This window comes from Malania oleifera, chromosome 2 (genome assembly GCF_029873635.1).
Source record: "Malania oleifera isolate guangnan ecotype guangnan chromosome 2, ASM2987363v1, whole genome shotgun sequence".
Taxonomy (NCBI): Eukaryota; Viridiplantae; Streptophyta; class Magnoliopsida; order Santalales; family Ximeniaceae; genus Malania; species Malania oleifera.
In genome coordinates this window covers 48204734-48217609 of record NC_080418.1, presented here as the reverse complement: position 1 = coordinate 48217609, position 12876 = coordinate 48204734, and the positions used below count along the sequence as shown (strand labels likewise).

The 12876-nt window shown below is 38.0% G+C and overlaps 1 pseudogene; it reads right to left on the bottom strand.

The window, feature by feature from the left end:
• Positions 1-4399: 4399 nt before the first annotated feature.
• LOC131148169 (mitogen-activated protein kinase kinase kinase 18-like) lies at positions 4400-12667 on the bottom strand (annotated as a pseudogene).
• Between the last annotated feature and the right edge of the window lie 209 nt (positions 12668-12876).

Here is a 12876-nt window from a genome sequence, read left to right as displayed (position 1 = left end):
TATATATATTTTTGGGTCATCACATTCTCCCCTCATAAAAATTTCTTCCTCGAAATTTGTTAATTTAAAATGAGTATTGTATAATTGGTTGCTCTATTTGAAAGAGTAAATTGATGAACGATTTGCCTAAGTCTTAGAATAGATTGAGGGTCAATTTGGCAAAATATTTTATTTTGGGAACTGAAATGTGAATCGTCGGTCTAATAGAGGTTGAAATGGAAAAAAAATTCAGAAGATGTGGAAAAGGATAATTTTATATATATATTATACATGTCCTATAAATTAAAAATATATATATAAAAAACAAAATGAAATGAAATATGACCTTTAGAGCCTTAGCTCAACGTCAACATCTATTAAAGTGTTAGTAGTGTCACTGCTAACTGCCTGGGTTCCTTCTTGGCAGAATTGATCTCTTGTAATGTCCCCGGCTTAGGTCGAAAAGAGGGAGAGAACGCCCGTTTTTTCGGCAAGGGAGGAAGAGCTACCCTCTTCCCCTTGTGTCTTTTGGTGGGGATGCTCATAACGAGCCATCGGTGGCCCGTACATGAGTCTCAACGCATTTTGGATTTCTTTGCAATGGTGGAGTAGGTCATCATTATCACAAACCCTTAGTGTGGTGACTGCGATGCTACCATTCTAAGGGGTATGGCTTATTGGTGTGATGTTAGTTGTAAGTTTCATCGATGGAATATTATCGATAGGGATGAGAGTAGAAGTGGTTGGGAAAATGGCAGGGGCACTGCTTGAGACGGTAGTGGCGGAGGAGGTAAGATGGATAATTGGTTGGGCGGTAGTTAAAATAGTAACTTCTTCAACTGATCCCCACTTACGCCTATGGTTCTCAAACCAAAAACGTAAATTTCTCGGCTCGATTGGACCATACCGTCGAAATCGTGCTACAAGAAAAATAGCCCGCTCCATAGAAGGGAGTTCCCTTTGACTACTGCAGAAGGCCTCCTCTAAAATCTCTAGCTATGCCTTGCTGGGTTTTTATCTTTGGATTGGCGATCTAGTGCTGCTCTCAGCAACTTGGGGAGTTGGGTGACTTGACAACATTTTCGAGTAATGGGACAACTAAGAGAAAAGTTGGGAAGAACTAATCTCTGGAAACCGAAATTTGGTTGTTCAAGATGGTAGAAAGTTGTGATGCTTAGAGTTAGAGGAGGGCAAACCCTTTTTTATAGGGGAATGACCGCATGTTGTGGAAATTAAGAGAGAGCAATGTGTGCCATGAGAATCGAGAGAGAGCGACGTGTGTCACGGATATCGAGCGACACCTTTTGCAAAAATCGAGGGAGAGCGACATGTGCCGCGAGAATCAAGAGAGAGCGATGTGTGTCATGGATATCGAGCAACGCGTTTTGCAAAAATTGAGGGAGAACGATGTGTGTCATGGAAATCGAGAAAAAGCGACTCGTGTCTCGAGTGACACATTTTGTAAAAATCGAGGGAGAGCGATATGTGTCGCAAAAATCGAGAGAGAGTGACGTGTTCCGCGAAAATCAAGCGAACGACGCGTATTACAAAATTTGCAGACTTAAGGTTCTGTTTATATATCTACATCTTTTTTTGAAATTTGTAGGGTTTTTCTAAGTGGAAACATAATATTCCGTGAGGCTTTTGAATTTATTTGGGGATGAAAAATTTGCAAAAATAGATTTCCAACTTCAAAAATATTTCTTTTGTTTTTCTGCAATTTTTGAACTTTTATAACATTTTTTATATTTTTCCCTAAAATTTGAAACCATGAAAACCAAGTCAAAACATATTTTTGGAGTTTTCTTATGAATTTCCTTAATCGTATTTTTTTTCTGATTTTTTTTCTTATTTTTATTTTTAATTTTTTAAATATTTTTATCCATTTTAAAAACCAAATAAATAAATATGAAAATATAGGAAATCAGTTCAATTCACTAAATATGCATAACTATAAACACGAAATAATTACAATAAAAAATAACAAATAATAATAATAATAATAATAATAATAATAATAATAATAATAATAATAAACTTTAATACTCTATAATAATAAACATGATATAAAGAATCATAAATATTAAACATACAACATGAATATTGTCTATTTAAATAAACACAACCAAAAAACTAACTATCAAACATACAATTAGAATATTACGTACTTATTAATATACGACAACAAAAATTACCACATTTAAATGCTAAACAATAGAATACTTACTCCCATAAAAAAAATCTTACAAAAATGAGAACAAACCAATTAATATTTACAGTAATTATAAAAACAAAAAACAAAACAAGATGGTAATAATAATACAAAAAAAACATCTTCACAATAAAGTAAAATAAAAAAACAAAACAAAACGAACACAAACACGTGCATGTGTGTGCATGGCCGGAGGTGAGAACTTCACCTGACTGCTGCCGGGATCTAGGGGACTGCAAAGGCTGCCGGAGAGGACGAATGTGGCGTGGGTTCCAGCGGCTCTCTCCTTCGGCGACGACGATGTTCAACGTGTGACGGTGACGGCCAAGATGAGATAAAGCTGGTCTGCGAGGGGCTAGGAAGGATGAGCACGGGGTGACGGCGATGCTGGTTTGTAGCTGTGTGCATCGGAGTGCTCTGTTCACGACCGTGCGTGGAGATGGCTGCTGTGGTTGGGTGTCCTGCGTCTGAGCTTGGAGGATTGGGATCGTGGCCGTGAGCAGTGCTTGTCTTCTGCTCTGTGTGTGGCTGCTGTGCTGGTGTGGGAGAACCGTGATGGAGGACTGCTGGAGCTACGATCGGAGATGGTGAGGCGAGGGTGATGGAGATGCTGATGACGGCCCAGAACAGGAGGCTCTTGGCAGCGGCGACTGCGGAGCGAGGAGGAAGGATGGGGAAGGTGAAGGAGACTTGTGTGTGGCTGGGCAGAGTGGGAGATGGAGAGAATGGGTGACGGCTGTGTGCGGGGCGTGAGAGAGCTCCAGCGGCCCCGTGTGATAAAAGAAAGGGAGAGAAGAGAGTGTGTGAGTGGAGGCAGAAGAATAAGAGAGAGAGAGAGAGAGAGAGAGAGAGAGAGAGAGAGAGAGAGAGAGAGAGAGAGAGAGAGAGAGAGAGAGAGAGAGCAATGAGAGGGGCTGCTAGCCTGCTACCTCCCCTTTTATAAAACTTTAAAACCCTAATTAATCCTAAAGTGTTGCCCTATTCTCCTATTGGCCGCATGGCCTTCACCCAGCCACACACACATGCTCCCCTCTTGTGTTTATCTTCCACAAAGTGTTGCTGGCCTCATTTTGCATGAGTTTGCATGGGCCTTTATTTGCATGGCCCATGCATCCCATTTAAATGTCTAATTTGATAACTTAACTCCCGGAAATAAAAAGGACCAGACTCAATAAAAGACTCGAAAAAATAAAATAAAAGGAACTTGATTTTTTGGAAAATAGAGGACTCAACAAATAAATATAATTAATTAGAGGACCTCAATTTTAAACTTTAAAGAACTCAATTTAAAAAAAAAAATTAAAAGACTCATTTTAAAATTAAAAGACTCAATTTAAAGGTAACTGGGGCTCAAATAAAATAACTCAATTTTAAAAAGGGCTCCATAAAAAAAATAACCGGGACTCTTTAAAAATAACTCAATTTTGAAAAGAACTCAATTAAAAATAATCAGGACTCTTTAAAAATAACTTAATTTTGAAAAAGACTCAATTAAAAATAACCAGGACTCTTTAAAAATAACTCAATTTTGAAAAGGACTCAATAAAAAATAATCGGGACTCAAATTTTAAAATATCGGGACTCAGTTTAAAATGTCGGGACTCATTTTAAAATAAAATGGGACTCAATTTAAAATACCGGGACTCATTTTAAACTAATTGAGACTCAACTTTGAATAACTGACACTCAAAAATAAATTGGACTCAATTTAAAAATAAATGAGACTCAAAACATTCAAGACTCAATAATAACAAATAAAAAATACTGGGAGTCAATTGGATTCTTCCATTCCCAAGATACAAAGTCGACTTCTTATTACACAGAATTTTCTCAAAAAGACCTGGTTAAAATTGGGGTGTTTACACCCAATATTGGATGAGTAAGATAATAAAGATTATTATTTCAAAAGTGAATTAGTTGGGTGTCCAATAGGCCTCGGATACTATCATTTTTTAAATAGTTGACTAGGGTTGACATCTTCTCGATCGATATATGTGCTTCATAAGGCTTGAATTGGTGTCTTCTCAGGAGTTAATGAATTATATCCTTACTCTTTTACTATCAACATTGGTCCTCTGCATTACAATTTTGTTATGTTCTCAATATATTACCATATTCTCTACACTAATTATTTCCTAGTTGGTGTTTCCGTGTATTAAAGGGGATAAGCCAAGTTCTTGGAGATCTGCCCATATAATTATTTGTTGACTAGCTAACCACCTCTCTCGGGTCTCTTCTCAAGCATTTATCCAAAAAATCCCTTCCCTACTTCGACAAAGAGCTCGGAATCTTTGGCAAGTCCCCTAAGAACCCGATTCGATAAAGGACCAATACCGGGTCCAAAACATCATCGCCCCATGGGGCCTTCCCGGTTGCCATCTCAATCACAGTATACCCAAGAGCCCATAGATCGGCAGGGAACCCATGGTGCTCTCCTCTTGCAGCCTCTGGTGCCATGTAGAGGGGAGTTCCAGCAATCGGCGCCTCCAAACCCAAACCCGAACCCAATTCAACCTGCTTAGCACAACCAAAATCAGCAATCTTCGCCCCATCTCTAGCAAACAAAATGTTAGCACCCTTAATGTCACAATGGACAATGCCATTTTCATGGAGGTACTTGAGCCCAAGCATAATCGCGCGTGCATAGGATTGAATCGTGAGCTCATCTAGACCGCTGCATTGCTTGTGAATTGTGTCGGAGAGCGATCCCCCGGATGCGTACTTCATGAAAATATTGTACATAAACTTACCATTCTCATACATGACACTACATCCCTCATATGAACAAAGAGAATGCTCTGGTCCCCTTGTAGGAATTCCGATTTGGAGAGCTCGACCGACTTGACCGCAAAAACCCGATTGAACCGGCGGGACATCGCGATGGAGACGGCAGCTGAGGCGGAACCACGACCCAGGGTGCACCCCTGGTCCAGTCCATTGCGAGGGTGTGGGTGTGGGCAATGAGATAGGAAGTTGGAAGTGGGTTGCTACAATGGCATGGGGAGTTCTGAGTTTGGTGGGTGTTCAATTTATACGCACAAAATCTTATGGTTAGGTGTGGACTGTATGGTATGGTTTGCATTAAAGGGCTTTTGTTATTTTTCTTTTTGGGCGGCTTCTCTGCAGAGTACTGGGGTATGTAAGGATTGAAGACTTTTCTTTCTTTTAGAAATTTAATTTCAGATACCAATTTAAAAGACTTTACTTAATAATAAAAAAAGTGAGAGCCAAAAATTAAATGATGATCAAATAATCAAGATATTAGAAATTTAGGCCTTATACTTTAGTTTTTCATACTTGTATAAATAATTTGAAAAATAATTTTTATTATTTTTAAATTTCTATTTAAATATTTTGACATCTTATAACCTACACTATAATTACCCGAGACTTACTTTGCAATGATTTTATACTCACCTTATGATTACAATTGTATTATTAGAACATGCAAAAAAGTTTTGCATTTATAGAGTGTTAATAAAAATAAATTTAGGATTCATTTTTTGTCCATAAGATCTGATATAGCAAAATAATTTTAAAAGACATAAAAGATGCTTAAAATATATTTTTTTTAAATATTATTCATTTTTTTTTTGCAATGATTATTATTCAAAAATTGTTTTTAACTACAACATAAAAAAAATTCATCACAATAATAAATATTGTGATTAGATTACAATAATACCAAACAAATATTATTTCATATATATAAACCATTTTCTCACAAAAATAGGGTGCCAAGGCACACAAAGCGGAGTGTGCGGGGGGAGGGGAGTCGTTGCGTGGCAAAAAAGGTATGCAAATTTACCACGCATGTCAGAACTGACTTTTGGAAAGTTAGTTCTGACTCTCAGGTTTTTTTTTTTTTTTTTCCACATCGAGAAGGGAGTGGGGGGGGGGGGGGGTTAGAAAGTCGGTTCCAGCACATTTAAAAAAAAAAAAAATTCCTACACTAAAACTGACTTTCCAAAAGTCGGTTAAGCTCATTTTTTGTAAATATTATCGCATCTATCCTATAATTGTGTTATTTATTTATTTATTTTGAATATTTCTCGATGTAATTATTCATGTGACCATTGTTAGATCTTTTCACGTACAAGATATTTATTTGAGGCGAAATATATTTCTCAATTCATATGACGTGATGAATATCCCAACCAAGCAACTGCCATCATGGTCCACATCTTTCTTTTGATTTTATTTTTTTTTCGCACAAAATTTCTTAGGTACTGTTTAGTGGAAAATAATTTTTATTTTAAAATTTTAAAACAAATTTATAATTTTTATATCTTTGTAAGATGAAGAAATGATAAAAATATCTTATATATTTTTACACAAATAATATTGAAGACTTGAGAAACATCATAACATTCTTGTGACCTTTTTTTCTTTGAAAAAAAAAAGAAAAAAAAGACACATATGAACTAGAAAATAAACTTGTTTTTAATACTTACCTAAACTGCAATCGTTCACACGCAAATTAGAACTAGATATATATTTTTTTATTAAAACAAATTCTATTTGTAGAATGGCATTCCTATGAATTGATCCTTTCTGCAATAACATTTTTGTAAATTTGTTAGATATTTTTGCAAACTCTTTCCAGCTTTGCTCTCATTTTCAAATTTCAAGTTAAGGTCCCATTCCAAGTCTGCCTTAACATACACCCACCCTATGAGTAAAAAATTAAAAACAAAAAAACAAGAAATTAAATAGTATAAGAGCGGAATGAAGAGATTAAAAGAGAAGGAAAACTATTTCCTAATTTTTTATGAATGGTTAAATGTGAAATAATGTATTTTTTTTTCATTTATATCCTTAATTGTTTTTTTTTACAAATAAAAAAAATATTTTGCATGAAGTTAATTTTCTATTTTAGAAAGTTGACACCAAATAAAGAATTCTCTTTATAGTGGTATAGAGTGTACAAATAGATATATAATGAAGAGATTTAAGGAGAAGGAAAACTATTTTTAAATTTTTTTATGACTGGTTAAAGGTGAAATAATGTTTTTTTTTTTACATTTATATCCTTAAATGTTCATTTTTTAACAAATAAATTTACATGAAATTAATTTTCGGTTTTAGAAAGTTGGCACCAAATAAGGAAATCCCTCTATAGTTGTATAGATTTTACAATCAGATCTGTAGTGAATCAGTTAAAATAAGAATTTCATATTAGTTTAGGGCTCCTAGGCCAAGCAACCATCTCCTTTTCATCTTAAGTTAAGTCAGTTAAGGATAGTTATGTTGAAACCAAGAGAAGGTGTATCGGACCAAGTTCCATTAATAGAATTAGGAGATGATGCCACGCCCCGAACTTGGTGGGATATAGGGTGCGACTTTTCAAAAATAATTTAATACAAGCAATGAAAATAATTTAAAACCTCAAATATTATAAATAAGAGTACTAAACAGCCATATTTACATGGGTATCTTAAAATTACATCACGTGGAATACAAAAACATCTGTAACTAATATTACAAACATCTTTAATTCTTGTCTGAAATCAATATCTAATGCACTCCAACAATGGGAAAAGTAGGAATTCCCGCTATAATCAGTAGTAAGGACAAAACTACTATCATAAATAAGAGATTTTGATTTCCTGAAAAGATTGAAAAAAAGGTGTTAGAGATGGAGTTAGAAGACAGCTAGCAGCTGAGTTGGAGACGCGTATCATTCGTGGAGATAAGTTAGAAAAATGCATTGAAATTAAGTGCAATTTATCTCTCCATTATCCTCCCCATTTGCAACTCTCATTCTTGATTAATTTTTATCTTAATTGTAATTTAATCCAAGCCTTATAAAAGGAGGGCTGTGGAAGATGTACAGAATATGAACGATAGCACAGAGAGAGTGCAGAGAGAGCAAAAAAGCTTAGAGAGAGCAAGAAGGGAAGAAGAGAGAGAGAGAGAGAGAGAGAGAGAGAGAGAGAGAGAGAGAGAGAGAGAGAGAGAGAGAGAGAGAGAGAGAGAGAGAGAGAGAGAATTGTAATATTTTCTAGTGAGTTAGTGAATTTTGGTGTGTGCTTTGTGGACGTAGGTCGTTCTTGACCGAACCACGTAAAAATCTTGGTGTCACTTTGATCTGGATGCTCACAGGTTCCTAACAAATGGTATCAGAGCCAATGATTCGTAACTCTAGGTGAGCGACATTGTAAAAAGTCGAGTCGGGAAGCTAATTCTCCTGACGTGCTAACAGTTGGAGGACCAAGTGTGTGGCTGAGGCCAATAAGGATCATCTAGATTGCAGATAGATTTGAATAGGGTCAAGACGTGGGAGGTAGGATTGGTTTAGAGGCACGTGGAATGCAATCTGAGGCACGTAAGACTCCAGTGGTAAGACCCACTTGAGTAACTGTTGGAAAATTGTCCTAGAAGGGAGATGGTTTCCATTCAAGGGGGAGCAGGAACTCACAAGTGAGGGGGAGATTGTTGAGAATTCCACTTGTAAGCTTGTCCCACATTGAAATATTAAAGTGGATAATGGGTGCATATATACATGGATGGACCCAAAACCCAATTAGCTTGAGCTTTTGGGTCAAATTGGTGATCACCCATGTGTATCAAGCCCACCCATGGGCTCCTCTGGTCCTAATAAGTGGTATCAGAGCCCGGTTAGAACAGAAAAGCTAGATCGGAAGTGATCTTGAAATTCAGAGCTTTTTCCAATATATCAAAACTACGTTTTGAGACCACCATTGCATTCAGCTCGCCGAGACGAAGAGAAGGGTGCAATCCAGAGCTCGAACGGAGTTCTATAGAAGGTATACACGCCCCTATTTGCCTTGTCGGAGCAAGACGCCTCTCCATACGCCGTCAACCGCTGGCGAACAGTTCCTCACACGTTGCATACATCTTCTTCGCCTGATCCGCCTCGACCCGACTCGGTACACTACCCAACTTGAACCAGCAAGAGACTTAGATCCAGGTGAACCCGAGATCTGAGGATCCGACCCGCCGCTCAGAATCGGCCACGTCAGCGCTATTGCATTAGCTAACATGCCAACCAAGCCACGTTAGCCCTGAGGTGCCATGTCATTAGTGGGCCCCACCCTACCACATTATTAGTAGGTCCCACCTCTGCCACGTCAGCAAAGGTGCCACGTCAGCAAGTTTGACCAAACTTTGACTAAGCTTTTCGAAGTCGTTTTGGATCCGTTTTTCGAGCGACTTGAACCATTTCTAGGGTTTTCGATCGTTTCGGATCCACCTGCACTATCCATTTGAGCTAATTCCATATCTAGATTAGTAAATCAAGATGTCAAATAAAAAAAGCTCAAAAATTGAAATGTTCAACGGGAACAATTTCGGTTTCTGGAAGATGCAGATAGAAGATTATTTGTTTGGGAAGGAATTGCACTTACCGTTGAAGGGTAAGCCAACTTCCATGAATGAGGATGAGTGGGAGTTGCTTGATCGAAAAGCCCTCAAAGCCATCAGAATGACGTTGTTGAAATCTGTGGCGTTCACTATCAAGAATATAACATCCACCAAGTCTCTCATGGATGCGCTCTCTAATATGTATGAGCAGCCTTCACCCGCAAACAAGGTACATCTCATGAAAAAACTATTTACGATGAACATGTCTGCAAGTGAGAGATTCAGCAGGCATCTGAATAACTTCAATGAGTTGTCTGATCAACTCGCCTCAGTCGGGATAACGTTTGATAAGGAGATTCGGACTCTACTAATTCTCAGTCAGTTGCCTGAAAATTGGAATGGTGTCGTCACTGCCATCAGTAGCTCTACAGGAAAATTGAAGCTTGCATACAATGAGGTTGTTAGCATGATTTTGATGGAGGAAATAAGAATGCAGCTGAACCATAGCTCCAATTCAAGTTCAGCCTTGAACATGGAGAGTTGAGGCAAAGGAAACAGTCATGGACGATCAAAAAACCACGGCAGATCTAGGCCTAAGCAGTATCAATCCGAAAATCCCAAAGGTACTCAGGACACAGGTTTCTAGAGCACAAAAGTTATTGAGTACTGGAACTGTGGAAAGACTGGTCATTTCAGGAACCAGTGCAGGAGTAAAAAGAAAGAATTCGAGAAGAGGGCAAAAATAGAAGCAAATATTGCTTTCGAGAAAGATGAAATGTTGATTTACTCTTTGGAAAGCAAGCAGGAGTCTTGGGTCTTAGGATCCAGAGCCTCATTTCATGCCACATGTTGTAGAGATTGCCTAGAGGAGTACACGCCAGGTAATTTTGGTAAGGTGTACGTTGGCAACGATCAACCTTGCGACGTAACTAGAAAGGGAGTTGTGAAGATCAATATAAACGGGTCAGTATGGAAGCTAAAGGATGTCAGGTATATTCCAGACCTGAGAAAGAATTTGATCTCAGTTGGTCAGCTGAGGGATACACGACGAAATTCATTGGCAATGAATGGAAAGTTTCAAAGGGTGTATTAACGATTGCGCGAGGTAAGAAAAACGAAACACTTTTTCTAACCTCCAATGGCTTCATGTCTATTTTAGTTGCTGTAGGAAATGGCGACAACAACATCTGGCACCAATGACTTGGTCACATGAGCGAGAAGGGACTCAGGGTGATGCACTCAAAGGAAAAATTGAGTGGTCTACAGTCAGTGCAGGTTGACATGTGTGAGGATTGTATAATCAAGAAATAGAAGAGAGTTAGTTTCCAGATAAACACCCATGAATGTGTTGGGACACATTAGCGGAATACCGAGAATCCTCAGGTGGAGGAACCAGGGGAGCAAATTGTCGCACCACCATCTCCTACTCCAACTCCTGAGCTTAGGAGAGCTACTCAGTCACATATACCAGACATAAGGTATATTGATTACTTACTTCCTACAGATGAAGGAGAGCCCGAATGCAATGATAAAGCATGTCAGGTGGCAGATACGAGCAAGTGGGAGCTTGCGATGGAGGATGAGATGAAGTCCCTCACCTCCAACAGAACGTGGAAGTTGCCCAAAAGCCTCCACAACAAGTGCGTGTACAAAATCGAAGAGGAGCATGACGGCTCCAGAAGGTACAAGTCTCGGTTGGTAGTCAAAGACTTTGAGTAGAAGAACGAGATTGACTACACTGACATTTTTACACCAGTTGTGAAGATGACAACCATCAGATTAGTCTGCAGGAATCGAGCAGACAGGAAGATGGTGACTACAGAGAAGCTGAAGTTGTGTTCAACTTCAGTTGGTCTTCATGCTTGAAGACACATATTTTGAGCACATCATTTATTCATGATACTAGTTGAGGAGGCGTCTTTGTCTCCAAGTGGGAGATTGTTAGAGATGGATCCAGAAGACAGCCAGGAGCTGAGTTGGAGACGCATATCATTCATGGAAATGAGTTGAAAAAACGTGTTGAAATTAAGTGCAATTTATCTCTCCATTATCCTCCCCATTTTTAACTCTCATTCTTGGTTAATTTTTATCTTCATTGTAATTTAATCCAAGCCCTATAAAAAGAGGGTTGTGGAAGATGTATAGAATATGAACGATAGCACAGAGAGAGTGCAGAGAGAGCAAAAAAGCTCAGAGAGAGAGCAAGAAGGGAAGAAGAGAGAGAGAGAGAGAGAGAGAGAGAGAAAATTGTAATATTTTTCGGTTAGTTAGTGAATTTTGGTGTGTGCTCCGTGGACCTAGGTCGTTCTTGACCGAACCACATAAAAATCTTGGTGTCACTTTGATCTGGATGCTCACAGGTTCCTAACAATAGGAGACTAGATTTCAAAGGACAAAACATTGCAATCTCAGAATTGACTCGTTGGGGAAAGCGAGATTCATGTCTTGTACTAATGAAAACACATTTTGCATTAGTATCTTGAACATTTGTTTCACATTATAAAGAAATTCACGTACCTGGTGGCTTTTGTCAGTTGCCAGAGTCATCGGCTAATTAGATGCACATGCACCAGCAAAATGGAGCACCTTCCCCTCTTGTATTATTCCAATTAGGAAAGTGACAGTAATTTTTTAAGCAACCATGACGCGCAAGCTTCCACTTTTTAAATCACATCAGCTGATGCAAAAAGCAAGCCAATTTAGAAAAAAAAAAAAAATTGGATACCAAGGTGTAGAGATTCTGACCAGGTGTGTAGGGAGACATTGTGATTCGTAGACTAAATATCAGCATCCAGTATCATAGACATGAAACGCTCGTAGAAGAAATGAATCAGATTTCTATTCAGTTAGCATCTGCTTCGCAAGAGCATGAAGAAAACAGGTAAGGGACCTTTTTGCGCTCATTAATGATGCCTCTATTTCTCCCTCATTTTCTTGAACTACCAGTTGTGCTTTTAGGGAGTGCACCTTCCGAACAAATTTACGCAATACAGGAAGCCAACATAAGAAACTATTAGCAGATAATATATCCCGCAGACTACATTTACTAGAAATAATATTCAGCAAAGCAGCAGAGATATTTAGCAGAACATCAGAGCAGTAGCTGCATTTCCCGCATTCAACCTTCATCACACAATGCTGCAACAGCATTTCAGTTACCAGCAAACCAATTATCAGTTACCTGCTGCAGCCTGCAAGAGCATTCTTTCAGTTAGCAAAACAGAGTTCCCGCATTCAACCTGCTACATATATATATATATATATATATATATATATATATATATATATTTAGTTGAAGATTTGTTATTATGTTAATATTTTATTTTTTCAGTTAAACATTCTGTTATTATCATGTGTAT